The sequence below is a fragment of the Ptychodera flava genome, unplaced genomic scaffold (genome assembly GCF_041260155.1).
Source record: "Ptychodera flava strain L36383 unplaced genomic scaffold, AS_Pfla_20210202 Scaffold_158__1_contigs__length_75536_pilon, whole genome shotgun sequence".
NCBI lineage: Eukaryota > Metazoa > Hemichordata > Enteropneusta > Ptychoderidae > Ptychodera > Ptychodera flava.
In genome coordinates, this window is record NW_027248340.1 from 36937 (window position 1) to 51995 (window position 15059).

The following is a 15059-nucleotide window of genomic DNA, read 5'->3' on the forward strand; positions in this document are numbered from 1 at the left end:
AATATAATCGTAACTGAGCTGGGCTCAGTTAGACATCGTAATATTATCTAAACTGAGTCGGGCTCAGTTAGACTCTGTAATACATATAATCGTAACTGAGCTGGGCTCAGTTAGACTCCGTAATATAATCGTAACTGAGCTGGGCTCAGTTAGACTCCGTAATATTATCGTAACTGAGCTTGGCTCAGTTAGACTCCGTAATATTATCGTAACTGAGCCGGGCTCAGTTAGACTCTGTAATATATATAATCGTAACTGAGCTGGGCTCAGTTAGACTCGGTAATATAATCGTAACTGAGCTGGGCTCAGTTAGACTCCGTAATATTATCGTAACTGAGCTGGGCTCAGTTAGATTCCGTAATATATATAATCGTAACTGAGCTGGGCTCAGTTAGATTCCGTAATATATATAATCGTAACTGAGCTGGGCTCAGTTAGACTCGGTAATATAATCGTAACTGAGCTGGGCTCAGTTAGACTCCGTAATATATATAATCTTAACTGAGCTGGGCTCAGTTAGACTCCGTAATATAATCGTAACTGAGCTGGGCTCAGTTAGACTCCGTAATATTATCGTAACTGAGCTGGGCTCAGTTAGACTCCGTAATATAATCGTAACTGAGCTGGGCTCAGTTAGACTCCGTAATATAATCGTAACTGAGCCTGGGCTCAGTTAGACTCCGTAATATAATCGTAACTGAGCTGGGCTCAGTTAGACTCCGTAATATAATCGTAACTGAGCTGGGCTCAGTTAGACTCCGTAATATTATCGTAACTGAGCTTGGCTCAGTTAGACTCCGTAATATTATCGTAACTGAACCGGGCTCAGTTAGACTCTGTAATATATATAATCGTAACTGAGCTTGGCTCAGTTAGACTCCGTAATATAATCGTAACTGAGCTGGGCTCAGTTAGACTCCGAAATATTATCGTAACTGAGCTGGGCTCAGTTAGACTCCGTAATATATATAATCGTAACTGAGCTGGGCTCAGTTAGACTCCGTAATATAATCGTAACTGAGCTTGGCTCAGTTAGACTCCGTAAATATATATAATCGTAACTGAGCTGGGCTCAGTTAGACTCCGTAATATAATCGTAACTGAGCTGGGCTCAGTTACACTCCGTAATATTATCGTAACTGAGCCTGGGCTCAGTTAGACTCCGTAATATAATCGTAACTGAGCTGGGCTCAGTTAGACTCCGTAATATAATCGTAACTGAGCCTGGGCTCAGTTAGACTCCGTAATATAATCGTAACTGAGCTGGGCTCAGTTAGACTCCGTATATATATAATCGTAACTGAGCTGGGCTCAGTTAGACTCGGTAATATATAATCGTAACTGAGCTGGGCTCAGTTAGACTCCGTAATATAATCGTAACTGAGCTGGGCTCAGTTAGACTCCGTAATATTATCGTAACTGAGCTGGGCTCAGTTAGACTCCGTAATATATATAATCGTAACTGAGCTGGGCTCAGTTAGACTCCGTAATATTATCGTAACTGAGCTGGGCTCAGTTAGACTCCGTAATATATATAATCGTAACTGAGCTGGGCCCAGTTAGACTCCGTAATATAAATCGTAACTGAGCTGGGCTCAGTTAGATCCGTAATATTATCGCAACTGAGCCGGGCTCAGTTAGACTCCGTAATATATAATCGTAACTGAGCTGGGCTCAGTTAGACTCCGTAATAATATCGTAACTGAGCTGGGCTCAGTTAGACTCCGTAATATATATAATCGTAACTGAGCTGGGCTCAGTTAGACTCCGTAATATAATCGTAACTGAGCCGTGCTCAGTTAGACTCCGTAATATTATCGTAACTGAGCTGGGCTCCGTTAGACTGTAATTGACCTCGTAAATGATTTGAGAACCCAATACCATGTAACATTTCTACCACCGCCTAATGTGACCACATTGAAAGAAGGGGAACCCGATTAGTACATTTCTTGTTATCACACTCCTAGAATGATAACTGGATGTTTTATGTATACTTTCTTATTGATTTACAGCCATGGAATCAGCATTTATGGACTTTGTCCAAAAACAAGCAAAACCGTCAGTGGCTGACGCGAAGGTGGAAGTTATTCGGGTTTTTGATGAGGAATCGGTATTTGTAACAAAACACTTAGACCTACTAAAAGAAAACGGCGTCGGAAACTTTTCCAGAAAAAAAGAATATGGAACTATAACACAATTCAAATGTGAGCGTTTCAGGAAACCTTCGGGACAATCTACAGGGGACCCGACAAAGAGTAGAGCAAATGCATGCGAAGCATATGTATCCTATAAATTTGTTTACTCGGCTGATAGGTGTATGAAGGCCTGTATAATTCGAACAAAGGGACACCATACAGGTCATGACCTAGGAAACGAAGAAGAAAAATTCGTCAGTAGAATCCACCCAGATCTCGTTGCATATATAGAGCTCCTCGCTATGCAAGACAAAAAATGTAATTACATCCTGAGTGAAATTCAAAAGTGGTCACAAAGCAGAGGATATTTTGACATGCATGACAGGGAATACTATCCCCTGCCTTCTGATGTCAAATACATCATCAGCACTGTTAGAAATCAACCTCACAGAGATGCAGATGATGCTGTTAGCGTTGACTCTATCATAAATCAGACTTCCAAGGCAAAATACTATACTACCAGCCATACCACAAGCAAGAGCAACAGCCGTTGATCATAATCATGCAAACACCACTTCAGAGGGACATGATGAAGAAGTTCGGGAAAACATTGATCTTTGTTGATGCAACATACTCTGGTCAGTAACATTTACACACACACACACACACACACTCTCTCTCTCTCTCTCTCTCTCTCTCTCTCTCTCTCTCTCTATATATATATATATATATATATATATATATATACATATATGTATGTATATATGTATATATATATATATATAGAGAGAGAGAGAGAGAGAGAGAGAGAGAGAGAGAGAGAGAGAGAGAGAGAATGAAATGTAGTCTTCGCAGGGAAGAAAAGTGCTCAATACAAAAATGTAGAGCGGTATAGTATAATACAGGTAGTTTCAAGTAAGAAACTTAGACTTCGTTACTTTCTGTGTTTCATTGCGTTTGCATGAAACACAGAGAGTAACGAAGTCTAAGTTTCTTACTTGAAACTACCTGTATTATACCATACTATGTATGTATATGTAGCCGCCTAACCGAAGGTCATCAATATTGACCGTTCGGTTACCAGAGAATGATTGCCAGTCAAAATAAAATTACTGTTCTGAATGGAAGATGTCGATCTTACTGGAGGGCTTTAAACAAGCAACTTCTGTATTTCGTAGCAGAACTTGGGTCTTTCGATGAATAAAGTCGTTTTAATTGTTACTTTTTCTTAGTTTCAAGTGGCAATGCATCTTCCGAAAACGACCTTGTAGAACCTACGCGTATCAGGTCGTGTACAGGTGAAGCCTGTGGCCCGGTTCCCGTACGGGTATCCGTATGAAAGAAATTTACATCCCTATGTTTCACAGTGTCTTGTTTTTTGTCTTTTGGAAGAATTATCCCTGAAGATCTTGGTTTTAAGGATATTGCAGTTGACAGTTGGTTTTTAAGTTGTATAATTTCTTCATAGTATATTATTATTTCTAATTCCTAAAAATGCACTCTATGAAAGTCTCAGTGCGCTGTACAACACAGTTAAAAGTGGAAAAAATGATTGTACAAAACACAAGTGAAAACTGCACCAATTAAAGCTTACAAAAAAAAATGGAAAATTTGAGTCTTCAAGCCACATTTAAAAGAATGAACAGTACTATCCAGAACGAAGGAACACAAACTGTAAAAGCTCCTTGGCCGCAAGACTTGTGGGAATAACCAAGAGGAGATCGTAGGTGTCTTGTCGGAACATACAGGTCAATCAAATCGATCAAGTAAAGAGCTGCAGCCCCTCTGATAATCTTAAAAATAATTAATAAAATTTTAACTGTATACGAGGTTCGACAGGTAACCAATGTAGATCGATAAGAACAGGAGTGATGTGGTCAAACTTACGAATACACATGTGACCAGACGGGCAGCGGCATTCTGAACGCACTGCATACGATTTAGTGGGTCATTTGTAATGCTAGAAAGAAGACTGTTGCAGTAAGCAAGCTTGGAAGTCCAAAAGCATAATTACGTTTTTTCCGTAGTGGGTTTGTCAAGGATTTTTCGAATTTTACCTATCCTTGACAGAGAGAAATTTGCATTCTTATACAACTGAATAATATGATCGGACATGGAACCGTCCCCGTTGAGAATAACATCGCAAAGTTTTCCCAGCAGCCCGTGATATTTGTGTAAATAAACTCGAAACGCATATTCGGTATGTATGTATGTATGTATGTATGTATGTATGTATGTATGTATGTATGTATGTATGTATGTGTAACCGATCACAGTGACTTGTTGAACTACTAGCCTTTTTAAAAGTTTTTGCTGCTTCCTATCCCAAGGAGGGAATTTAACGTACAGTATGTTTGTACGACACTACTATTGAAATCTGGGATTTGCCCTTTGAGCAGTTCTGTTCTCAGTGGTATACTCCAATCGTTCACTTTATAGACTGAGTTGTAATTATGCAGTGAATAATCTCAGGAATCCAACTTACAACTGTCTGAATTTACACAGGTGTTACAGCCTATGGATTTGCTCTGTATACAATGGTTGTGAGGGATGGCCATGGACATGGATTTCCTGCTGCATTTATAATTCTAAGTGAGGATCCGAAGTGTGCTTGACCAAAGCATTCCATATCATAAGGGAAAAAATAGCATATGCCCAAGGTGAGTCCTATAGGTCATTGAATTGTAATACAATCCATAAAGTGGCAATTCAGCATGTGATGATCATACTGTCACCACATATTTTCAAGTGCATTAATATAAAATTACAATCACTACAATCCAAGATAAATAATTTATGTTAAAGTATATCGTGCCTCGATTATTTTGGAATTTTGCACACAGTTCTGCGCAGTGTGTCACAGCGCGCTCCCGGTATGCCAAACAGCCCTTTCTCTCGATGTTTGTATGCATATTTCTATTGCCACCACTTATCACTTGTAAATACTAGAAAGAAACCCGTGTTACACACGGGTATTCCTGTCAATGTTGATTTAATCACTTTTTATTTATTTAGAGAGGTCAAATTGTAAAACTAACATGAAGTTTTAAAATGAATTGGATGCACATGCTGTAGGACAACTCATTGTTCAAATCGGTCAATTCTTTTCGCACAATGGAGTCATTTTTCACTGCTAGTATGCCTTTTGACCTCACCAGAACAAAATAATTCCGAATGCTGACAGGAAGTTAGAATCGGGATTGGTATGCAATGATAAGTTCTCTTCTCTGTACCAAGGGAATAATGTTTCATTAATACTGTATACTACACAGAATTACATATTTTTAATAATATATTTTATTATACAAAAAACACACGTTTAGTGGTGCAATTTCTGACTTGCGGTCTAAATTTTGACCTTACCAGAAGACAATAGCAAATTAACCGTAGCTTAAATTAAGAATTTGATTTTCATTAAATGATAAGTTCTTTTCTTTACTGAGAGAATAACTGTTTCCACAAAGTAAAGAGACGCAACTTTTTGAATTGTTTTATCACGAAGACAGTGGATGCATAGGAGCAGAATATTCCCTATGTTGTGTAAGAACGCACTAAAAGTGATAACTTTAGAGTAACTTGGCATTTGAATTGTCCTTTTTATTTTCGTTCTGTTGTATGTAATGTAGTTTATAATAAAACATTACTATTTGTTATTTACACCCATGATATTCCCATACTTTACCATCATTTTGTTACCATGGCAACCAAAATACCGGACATCCATTCAAAGCTATTAAACCATTCATTTAGACCAGCTTTGACTTCTCCTACCTTAAAAATGTACAGGGTGACCCCCAATGTTTTAGCCTTATTTTCGTGCGCATAGCTAATATAATTTATTCTGAAAATTTCAACAAATGTTTAAATCTGAAAATGGCAAAAATAGTTTTAAACGTGACAATTTTACGAAACTTAAAGTACGTAATTCCGCATTGAAAAGGACACAGAATGATGATATAATGCAAACGAATGTCAACTTTGGTAAAATTGGTAAAATATCCCAAAAATTTGATTGATGACCCAATATCTTTATTACATAATAACACCTGTGGGTCATATTCTATCAGTACCATAAATTTCAAAGTGATCAGAAAATATTTAATTTCGAGGTGCGTACCACATTAAAACAGTTTGTTCTGATGAGTTTCATATAGCTTCTTTATGTTTAAAGATTCTCACATCACCCTGTCCTTTTATGGGCCGGTCAAAACTGCTTGTTATCTACGGGAAAGTTGTACTTGAATATAGAGAATTAAGGGTTTAAGAATTCCCAGAAAGTTACCTGAGACGGTAAGATTGGGGGGGGGGGTTATTTGTATCAAAACAGTGGGAAAAAATATTATTTAAAAAAATCAATATTGTATATTTAATGGAAGGGTTAGGAGTTCACACACCATATGCAACTGACATTTTCCAGTGGCTTTGTGTTTAGTGTTTGATTATTGCTTTGTAGTAAAAAGGTATCTTCTGTTCACACTATTAGGGCATTTATGATAGACAAAGATCTGAAGGAAGCCAATGCCATCAATGAAGCCTTCCCAGACTCCTCTATTTTACTGTGTTGGTTTCATGTTTTACAGGTATAATAATATACAGATATATTCAAAATAAATAGTCAAAAGCAGTAGTTTTTATTTTATTATTAGCATGGTTACTGTAAGAAATAAATTTACTTCAATAATTTAAGTTAATTTACTATTGATTATTCAAAATTAATATTTTTCTAATGTGTTAAAGTTGATGAAGTATTAGCCTTTATAATTTTTCTCCTTTTCTACAATCTGCACAAACAGTGAGCATCCATAAATCAGGTAAACATATACTATGGCTAAATAGTGTATTTTAGTGCTATATATTTTGAAGCACTTGTAAGTTATTCACTTTTTAAAGTAATTTTTTGCTGTGCAGATGAGGCCTTGGAAAAAAAAATCTGTAAATTCCAGTAAACCTGATCTACCCTAGTTCAAGCCCCCAGACCCTAAACCATTTTTTTCGCAACTTGAATGAAAATCTCATGAGATTACACGAGATTGGGCAACAAGTTGAAAATTGAATGTAATTTTGATACTGTGTTGAGTTAAAAATTTATAAAAAAAATGTCAACAAAATACAAAACATATTCCAACCTATCTACCGTATTTCTGAAAACATACAAGTTTTTAATCTTGGCTGATCATAAATTTATATTGAGTCTATGAGCAATTATGCTATTGTTTTAAACTACTATTTTTTGTAAAGATACAATGAAAGTTTATCCATACTGTGACAATTGACAACTGACATTAACAAAACATCATAAGTCAAGATCTGTAACAATTTGTTGTACAATGATTACTATTTAATAGGCTGTACATAGATGGCTGCTAAAGCAAACATCTGGTTTATCTGGTGTTGGAAACAAAGAGAAGAGAAGTCAAGTCATTAGATTTATGACTGAATTGAAGAATTGTAATACAGTGAGTAATTTATAAGCATGAAATCTTTGATTTTGCATTAACTACAATAAAATTGTTCTTCTGCCACACAACAAATTGTCTTGCTATCTCTGTCTTGATTGTGCCATGTTATCAATATCGTCATACAGTAGTCTATAATCTTGAGCAATATCGATCAGATGCACTTTGATTTCAAAAATTATATCATGCATTAAGACTTCAAAAGTGTAAGAAGAATAATACGTTTGTACCTTTACCCAGACATAAATTTCTGGTCATATAAAATTGCATCTTAATTGTTTCTCATTAATAGGAGAGTGAGTTCATGGCACTTGCCTGCACTGTCACTACTAGATTTGATAAGCCAGTAGTGACATATCTTGAAGACAACTGGCTACATATGCAAGTGGCAGTCATGTGGTCAAACTTTGGAAGGAGGTTTTTCCATGAAAACAGTGAAACAAATAACCTGGTAGAAAGGTATGTTTTAAGATTAATTTAACAGGCATTGCATATTATTTTTTGGTCAAATATCATTTTCTTATATATACTGGGTAGGATTTCAGTAATTTGTTGATCCTGATATGGTTGGCTTAAATTATACTTTGCATAATAAGCAGTTGTAAGATTGGGTTAGAAAGAATTGTTAATTCATGCAAACAGCATATTTATCAGTTTCTTTTTCAATAAGTTTGAATAAGACAGCTAAAAAGTCACTTTCTGTGTATATTATAGTTTCAAATCAATTCTTATAGTATGGTACCCACAATGAGGCTTTACCCCTAAAATGGACCTTCTTGATGTTTTTATTTTTATATTTTTTCAAGAACAAACTGATTGCAGTATTATTAAAACATCAGAATTAGAAAGTGCATGTATAATAATAAAAATGTGGTTCATCCATAGAAAACTGACTCAATAGCTAGGGTCTTTATGTATCGACTTAGAGGATGCTTAGCAACCGGGAATTTGTTTGCGTTTTTAATTAAAGCTGAGCTCTGCAACTTTAATGTTTCACTGAATGTACTTTGAAATAGCAATACCTAGATAAAATGATTAAAAGCCCAGTATCTGTGATTTTTAGCTATTTTTGCAGAGTTTCTTACTGTGTATCAACTCCAGATGACCTATAGCACGATGACATTAGAATGTCGCATAGCTTTATGTTAGTAACAACCATTGTTATTGTTGACAAATGAGTTGAAGTCAAGAATATAGCATTCAATTTCAATGTTATGTAGGTTTTTTGGTAACATGAAACACCACTTTCTGAATGGATATGCAATCACAGGGTTGATGACCTTCTATTGCTGTTGGATTCAAAGTACTAGGATACTATCGGTAAGTTTCACCAAACAATTCATCATGACGTCAACTTTCAAATCTCTCATGTCACTTGCTATTTGTCTGAGAATGAAAATATATGCTTAAGTCTTCATCAGTTTATGCTCTACTAAATAGCAATATGGGAAAACAATTACTCTTAGGAGCTGAGATCTGAAGATGAAATAGACAAGAGACAAGTTCAAGCATAATTAGCAATTAAACTACCTTGTTTTCATCACTGTCATCAAATTTCCATGGGTTTCATAAGACTTAAAGTACAATGTGATTGTACCATAAGCTCATTTCAGATGCTGTGCTCAATCAGAATTTTCCCCAAAGTTATCAACATTACAAATGATTGAGGACATTTACACCTGGTCCAAAAACTTGGGAGTTTGTTGATACTTGTCAACTGCATCAACAAGTAGCAAAAGTGCACCTTATGGCATTTTCCAAATTTGCCAAGAAAAGTGGTGGAGGAGAATTCATGTACTTCATGGATATAGAAAAAAAATTGAAAAGGCCAAGAAAATGATAAGGGACCATGATTATGCCCAGCCAAAAAGACTAAAGAGGCTAGTGAGGACTAAATCTTGTCCAAGTCAGAGTTTTCCAAAGAAAAGGGGATCAATGCAAATGAAAAAACGAGGTAAACGTGCACGTAACATGGAAACTATTTATTCTTCAAAGAATAAATGTGAATAAATGACAATGTAGATAAAATTTTAAGGCTATCGAAGGAGCTATTTCTAAACTATAACTGTTTAATACCTTGTTTTCAGAGTTTGACCTCTTTTTGTTGCAGTAGATGGCAAAATGCAGTGCAGTGGAAGTGCATGTATAATAATAGAAAATGTGGTTCATCCATAGAAAACTGACTCAATAGCTAGGGTCCTTATGTATCGACTTAGAGGATGCTTAGCAACCAGGAATTTGTTTGCGTTTTTAATTAAAGCTGAGCTCTGCAACTTTAATGTTTCACTGAATGTACTTTGAAATAGCAATACAGAGAAAAATGATTAAAAGCCCAGTATCTGTGATTTTTAGCTATTTTTGCAGAGTTTCTTACTGTGTATCAACTCCAGATGACCTATAGCACGATGACATTAGAATGTCGCATAGCTTTATGTTAGTAACAACCATTGTTATTGTTGACAAATGAGTTGAAGTCAAGAATATAGCATTCAATTTCCAATGTTATGTAGGTTTTTGGTAACATGAAACACCACTTTCTGAATGGATATGCAAATCACAGGGTTGATGACCTTCTATTGCTGTTGGATTCAAAGTACTAGGATACTATCGGTAAGTTTCACCAAACAATTCATCATGACGTCAACTTTCAAATCTCTCATGTCACTTGCTATTTGTCTGAGAATGAAAATATATGCTTAAGTCTTCATCAGTTTATGCTCTACTAAATAGCAATATGGGAAAACAATTACTCTTAGGAGCTGAGATCTGAAGATGAAATAGACAAGAGACAAGTTCAAGCATAATTAGCAATTAAACTACCTTGTTTCATCACTGTCATCAAATTTCCATGGGTTTCATAAGACTTAAAGTACAATGTGATTGTACCATAAGCTCATTTCAGATGCTGTGCTCAATCAGAATTTCCCCCCAATCAAATTTTTTGATGTATACCTGATACCTGCTTGCAATAGATATTCATGACCTTGAACATGTTCACTTGAGACCATTTCCGAAGGATGATCACCTATTTTTAAATAAACGTTACTACAAATGAATTATGAACTGCCATTGCGATACTAGCTTTTGAATTGGGGGGGGGGGGGGAAACTGAAGCAGCAGCATCAGGGATCACTGATTCTCATTTTGCATGCTACTATGGCTGTGTCACATGACCTCAGGGAATCATAATTAATATATAATACATGTTTTAAAGATTCAAAGGATTTCTTACTTAGAATCAAAATAAATAAAAAAGTCTTAGGTAAATTCTCAAAAAAAATGTAATTTTTTTTTTCTGTTCTTGTGATATTTTAGTTACACTACAGGATTGCAGGAGGCTGGTAGGCTGAGAAATCCAAGAAATGATAATCACAGCAAGAAATTGGCTGAAGAGTTGTTGACACAAAGTTGGAGTGAAAAAGTGAAGTGGGACAGCAGCTTTAAATGCCAAATACCATCTGCTAGTAATGATAGCATGAGCTATGAAGTGAATATTGTTGAATGCACATGTACATGTCCTGTCTCATCTAGTGCAGGTAAAAATTATTCACATTCAGGTATCATACTTCTACTTTATCCTTTTGCTTTCTCTATAGAGAACAAATATCATGGAGAAAAATGGATTTGGACAAACCATGGCAGTTAAAGGATAATTGAAAGATAATTTTTCAAACTATTGCTCCACAAAATGATTCAGTAGTTACTTCTCCTAATTTTGATATGATGATATGTTGTGTGCATTCACCTACTTTTTTCAATGCACAATAAACACTGACAAAGGCTAAGCTCTGAACACTATGATGAAATAAGCTTGTATTCTGTAATCAGGGAATAGATGATTTTATGGCTGTACATTAGATTGAGGAATTGACAACCTAAATCTCAAATGTTTTAGCTATATGTTCTGCAAGCCAATTTTTACATTTGTGAAAGATATGATACCAGTTCAACTTTAAAATAATTTTTTTTTCTTATTATAACAGGAATGTGTAAACATCTGCATTTAGCACTGCAATTGGCTGAAGCACAGGGTAAACCAGCCTCATCTCAGAGTAAAGAAAGGCATTAGAACTCTTCAATAATGGGGAATATTACTTGCAGGGTAACTCAATTATTACCTGCAGTGAGCAAAATGCTTCGAAGTTTAATCTATCCAGTAAGGCATGTACTTGCATTGCTGCAAGTCATGGCATAGCATGTGTATGCCAGCTACTTGCTGATCTGGTGACCAATGAAAAACAAGAGCAAGTTACTGATAATGAGTTTCAAAATGTTGTAGAAAGCAAAATAGCAGCTGATCCCCCAAAGTTATCAACATTACAAATGATTGAGGACATTTACACCTGGTCCAAAACTTGGGAGTTTGTTGATACTTGTCAACTGCATCAACAAGTAGCAAAAGTGCACCTTATGGCATTTTCCAAATTTGCCAAGAAAAGTGGTGGGAGGAGAATTCATGTACTTCATGGATATAGAAAAAAATTGAAAAGGCCAAGAAAATGATAAGGGACCATGATTATGCCCAGCCAAAAAGACTAAAGAGGCTAGTGAGGACTAAATCTTGTCCAAGTCAGAGTTTTCCAAAGAAAAGGGGATCAATGCAAATGAAAAAACGAGGTAAACGTGCACGTAACATGGAAACTATTTATTCTTCAAAGAATAAATGTGAATAAATGACAATGTAGATAAAATTTTAAGGCTATCGAAGGAGCTATTTCTAAACTATAACTGTTTAATACCTTGTTTTCAGAGTTTGACATCTTTTTGTTGCAGTAGATGGCAAAATGCAGTGCAGTGGGAAAACCGGATATTTGGTTGCCATGGCTACAGATTCAAAGTTAGAATTTTGAGGCAAACGTATCTATTGAACGGAAAGTCATAGAACCACAGAATTTTTTCTAAAGCATTCAGATGTATATGCATTACCATATGAACCTAAATCTATGACTGAATATGATGTCAATATAATTTGAATTTTGGACATCTCAGGGAGTGAGAAAAATTAATAACTTTCACAAATTTCCATCTTGTTTCTACTGTGACATGTTTGGATAACCTTGTATCTTGAGGTTGATTTTGTATTTAATTCATACATGGTGGCTGATTTTGATTGCATTTGAAACATTTTTTTAAAAGTAATGACTGCCACAAAAAGCGCATGCAGTACAAAACATAATTGTTAAGAATATTGGATTGAAATATTTAGAAGATAAAGGTGATACTCATACTTCATGCAAAGTTTACAACCTCACAAAGGGGTACTAAACTAGTTTAATTTATCAGTTAGAATTCTAAACACAAAAGACTGATTATAATTGCTATGTGAAAAATAAACTGTTTATTATTGAAAAAAGATTTATTTTATAGATCAGCATCATCATGCAATTCATATGAGATTCTTCACCTGTTATGTGTATGGATACCATAACGTCTAACGCGGTCTGCTTTCTCATTTTATGGCTATACCTGAATGAAAATCTCCATATGCTTTGCAGTGATATCCCAAAAAAAATATAAACTAAAATAGTCAACGGAAATATCTTCCAGATTACTCATTGATCTGGTCTCAAGCTCACATTTTCACTGTAATATTTCTATGTCTGAAAAAGCCGCTTCAGTAAGCAAGCAAGTGGTGACTATTTCGAACATGATGTCATAAGTCAGCAAAGTTTTGAGGCAACCAAAAATAGCTAATTGTCTGTTTTGAATATGTAATGAGACTAAGTAAAAAATGACCGGAGGTCAATGAAGAAAAATGCGATTTTTCTCAATTTTTGTTCATTTTTTTGAAGAATGATATAGCTTTTCTGAAAGTATACATGTCTAGGGTGACAATTAGGGGAAAAATAGAAGTTGATTTTTTTAGTATTTTGAATAACATTAGCCCTGATGGTGCCCTTAAAGAAGATTCCGATGAACAATTTATTTTTACTTTCTGGCCTAACTTCTTGATATATTGCATACCAGTACAATCAGTATTGAATACAAGTGCAGATTTGAATTGTCTTCATTCGTCAACAATGGTCATCTACCATGGGCCTTTTGACAATTAGTATGACAGCTATCACAACAATGACAATGGTCATCTACCAAGGGCTTTTAAACAACTAGTCTGGCAGGTATTACACTATACCTTAGGGAGTTAACTAAGTAAATAATTTAAATATAACAAAAATCTAGAGTAAAAGGCTAAAAATTTAGTATCCCATTAAGCGGCAACAGGGTATATAAGGAGGATTACAGCTTTTGTTCTCATTTCTTACTTGGCACTCGAAGGGGTCACTTCACGTACACAACTCCAGAAAAATAGCAATAACTTGGTCAGATTGACTATGAATATATTTGAAATAGATTCCTGTGGTTTATTCACCTTACACAAAACAAATCAAGATGTTTTTCCACCAAATTTACCACTCTGTATGATCCAAAGGCATGCTGGATTTGACTTTTAGTGTGCACAGTTTACTGTCAATCACTCTGCTGCGCAAATGTTAGTGTAACTGTTTATTTAGTCTGGCTGTCTTGCTAGTTAATCTGTTAATTAGACGGTAAATAAACATTTTGTATAACTCATTGTTTTATATCTGTTGGGGAAAGCCTGACAAAGATATTTCCCTAAAAATTTCTTATTTTAGTTGAAGTATTTTTTATCTTTGGTTAAAACGACCATTTCAGCTATGTCACTGGTAAGCAAATGATTTTTGGTAAGGTATATCGGAGCCTTGGCTGCACATTGTGACATTTCACAACGTGTATGTTGAATTGAGGAGGTGGCGAAGCCATAGCAATCGAGACTGTGTGGCATCACCTCTATGTGAACCATGCTACAATGTACTTTCTTCAAAACGTGGGACCTGTTACAAAAGTCATGAAAATTTCATGTGCTTGAATGAATTTGAACTCCTTTGCTCCACAAAACATGACTGATGAACACAAAAAACCCTACGGAGAAAACTTGATAGAAGCATACTACAACTGCAAGGCCACATGTAGCCAGTTATCATTGCTCCATTCTATCTGGGCATTCCTTCAGCTTAGAGGAGCACAGTGTGGGGAATCATGAAACCATGAATGACTTTGAATTAATTGCCGAGATTTGGCAACAAACATAACTTATGGGATTAATGATTCCGGTGTGAAGATAAGCACCAGGAGTTGGTAAATACTGGGTGGAGTGCAATCTCTGGGATTGACCATTGTGGCTTTAACTAAGTCTGATCACCTGTGAATAGTCAAGGTACAAGGTGAAATTCTGGTGTCTGAAAAAGTGTTCGCAAAATCAGTTTTAATCCATGAGAATCGGCAAGGTGACGTTTTATAAGAATTTCCTGAAGTGATTTTTGAAGTACAAAGATTTAGATGTACACAGCACTCATATGATGCTTTGGGCACAGCTTAACTATGCATAATTATTTTCACATCATCTTCAGTACTTTGAATAAAAAAATTCAAAGAAAAAAGAAACAAC

General features: G+C 35.5%; 1 long non-coding RNA gene across 1 annotated transcript; it reads left to right on the forward strand.

The window, feature by feature from the left end:
- The first annotated feature begins 7502 nt into the window (after window positions 1-7502).
- Window positions 7503-8851, forward strand: LOC139126909 (uncharacterized). The gene is made up of 3 exons (XR_011550865.1): window positions 7503-7591; window positions 7884-8050; window positions 8812-8851. It is a non-coding gene; the product is annotated as an uncharacterized lncRNA (long non-coding RNA).
- The last annotated feature ends 6208 nt before the right edge of the window (window positions 8852-15059 follow it).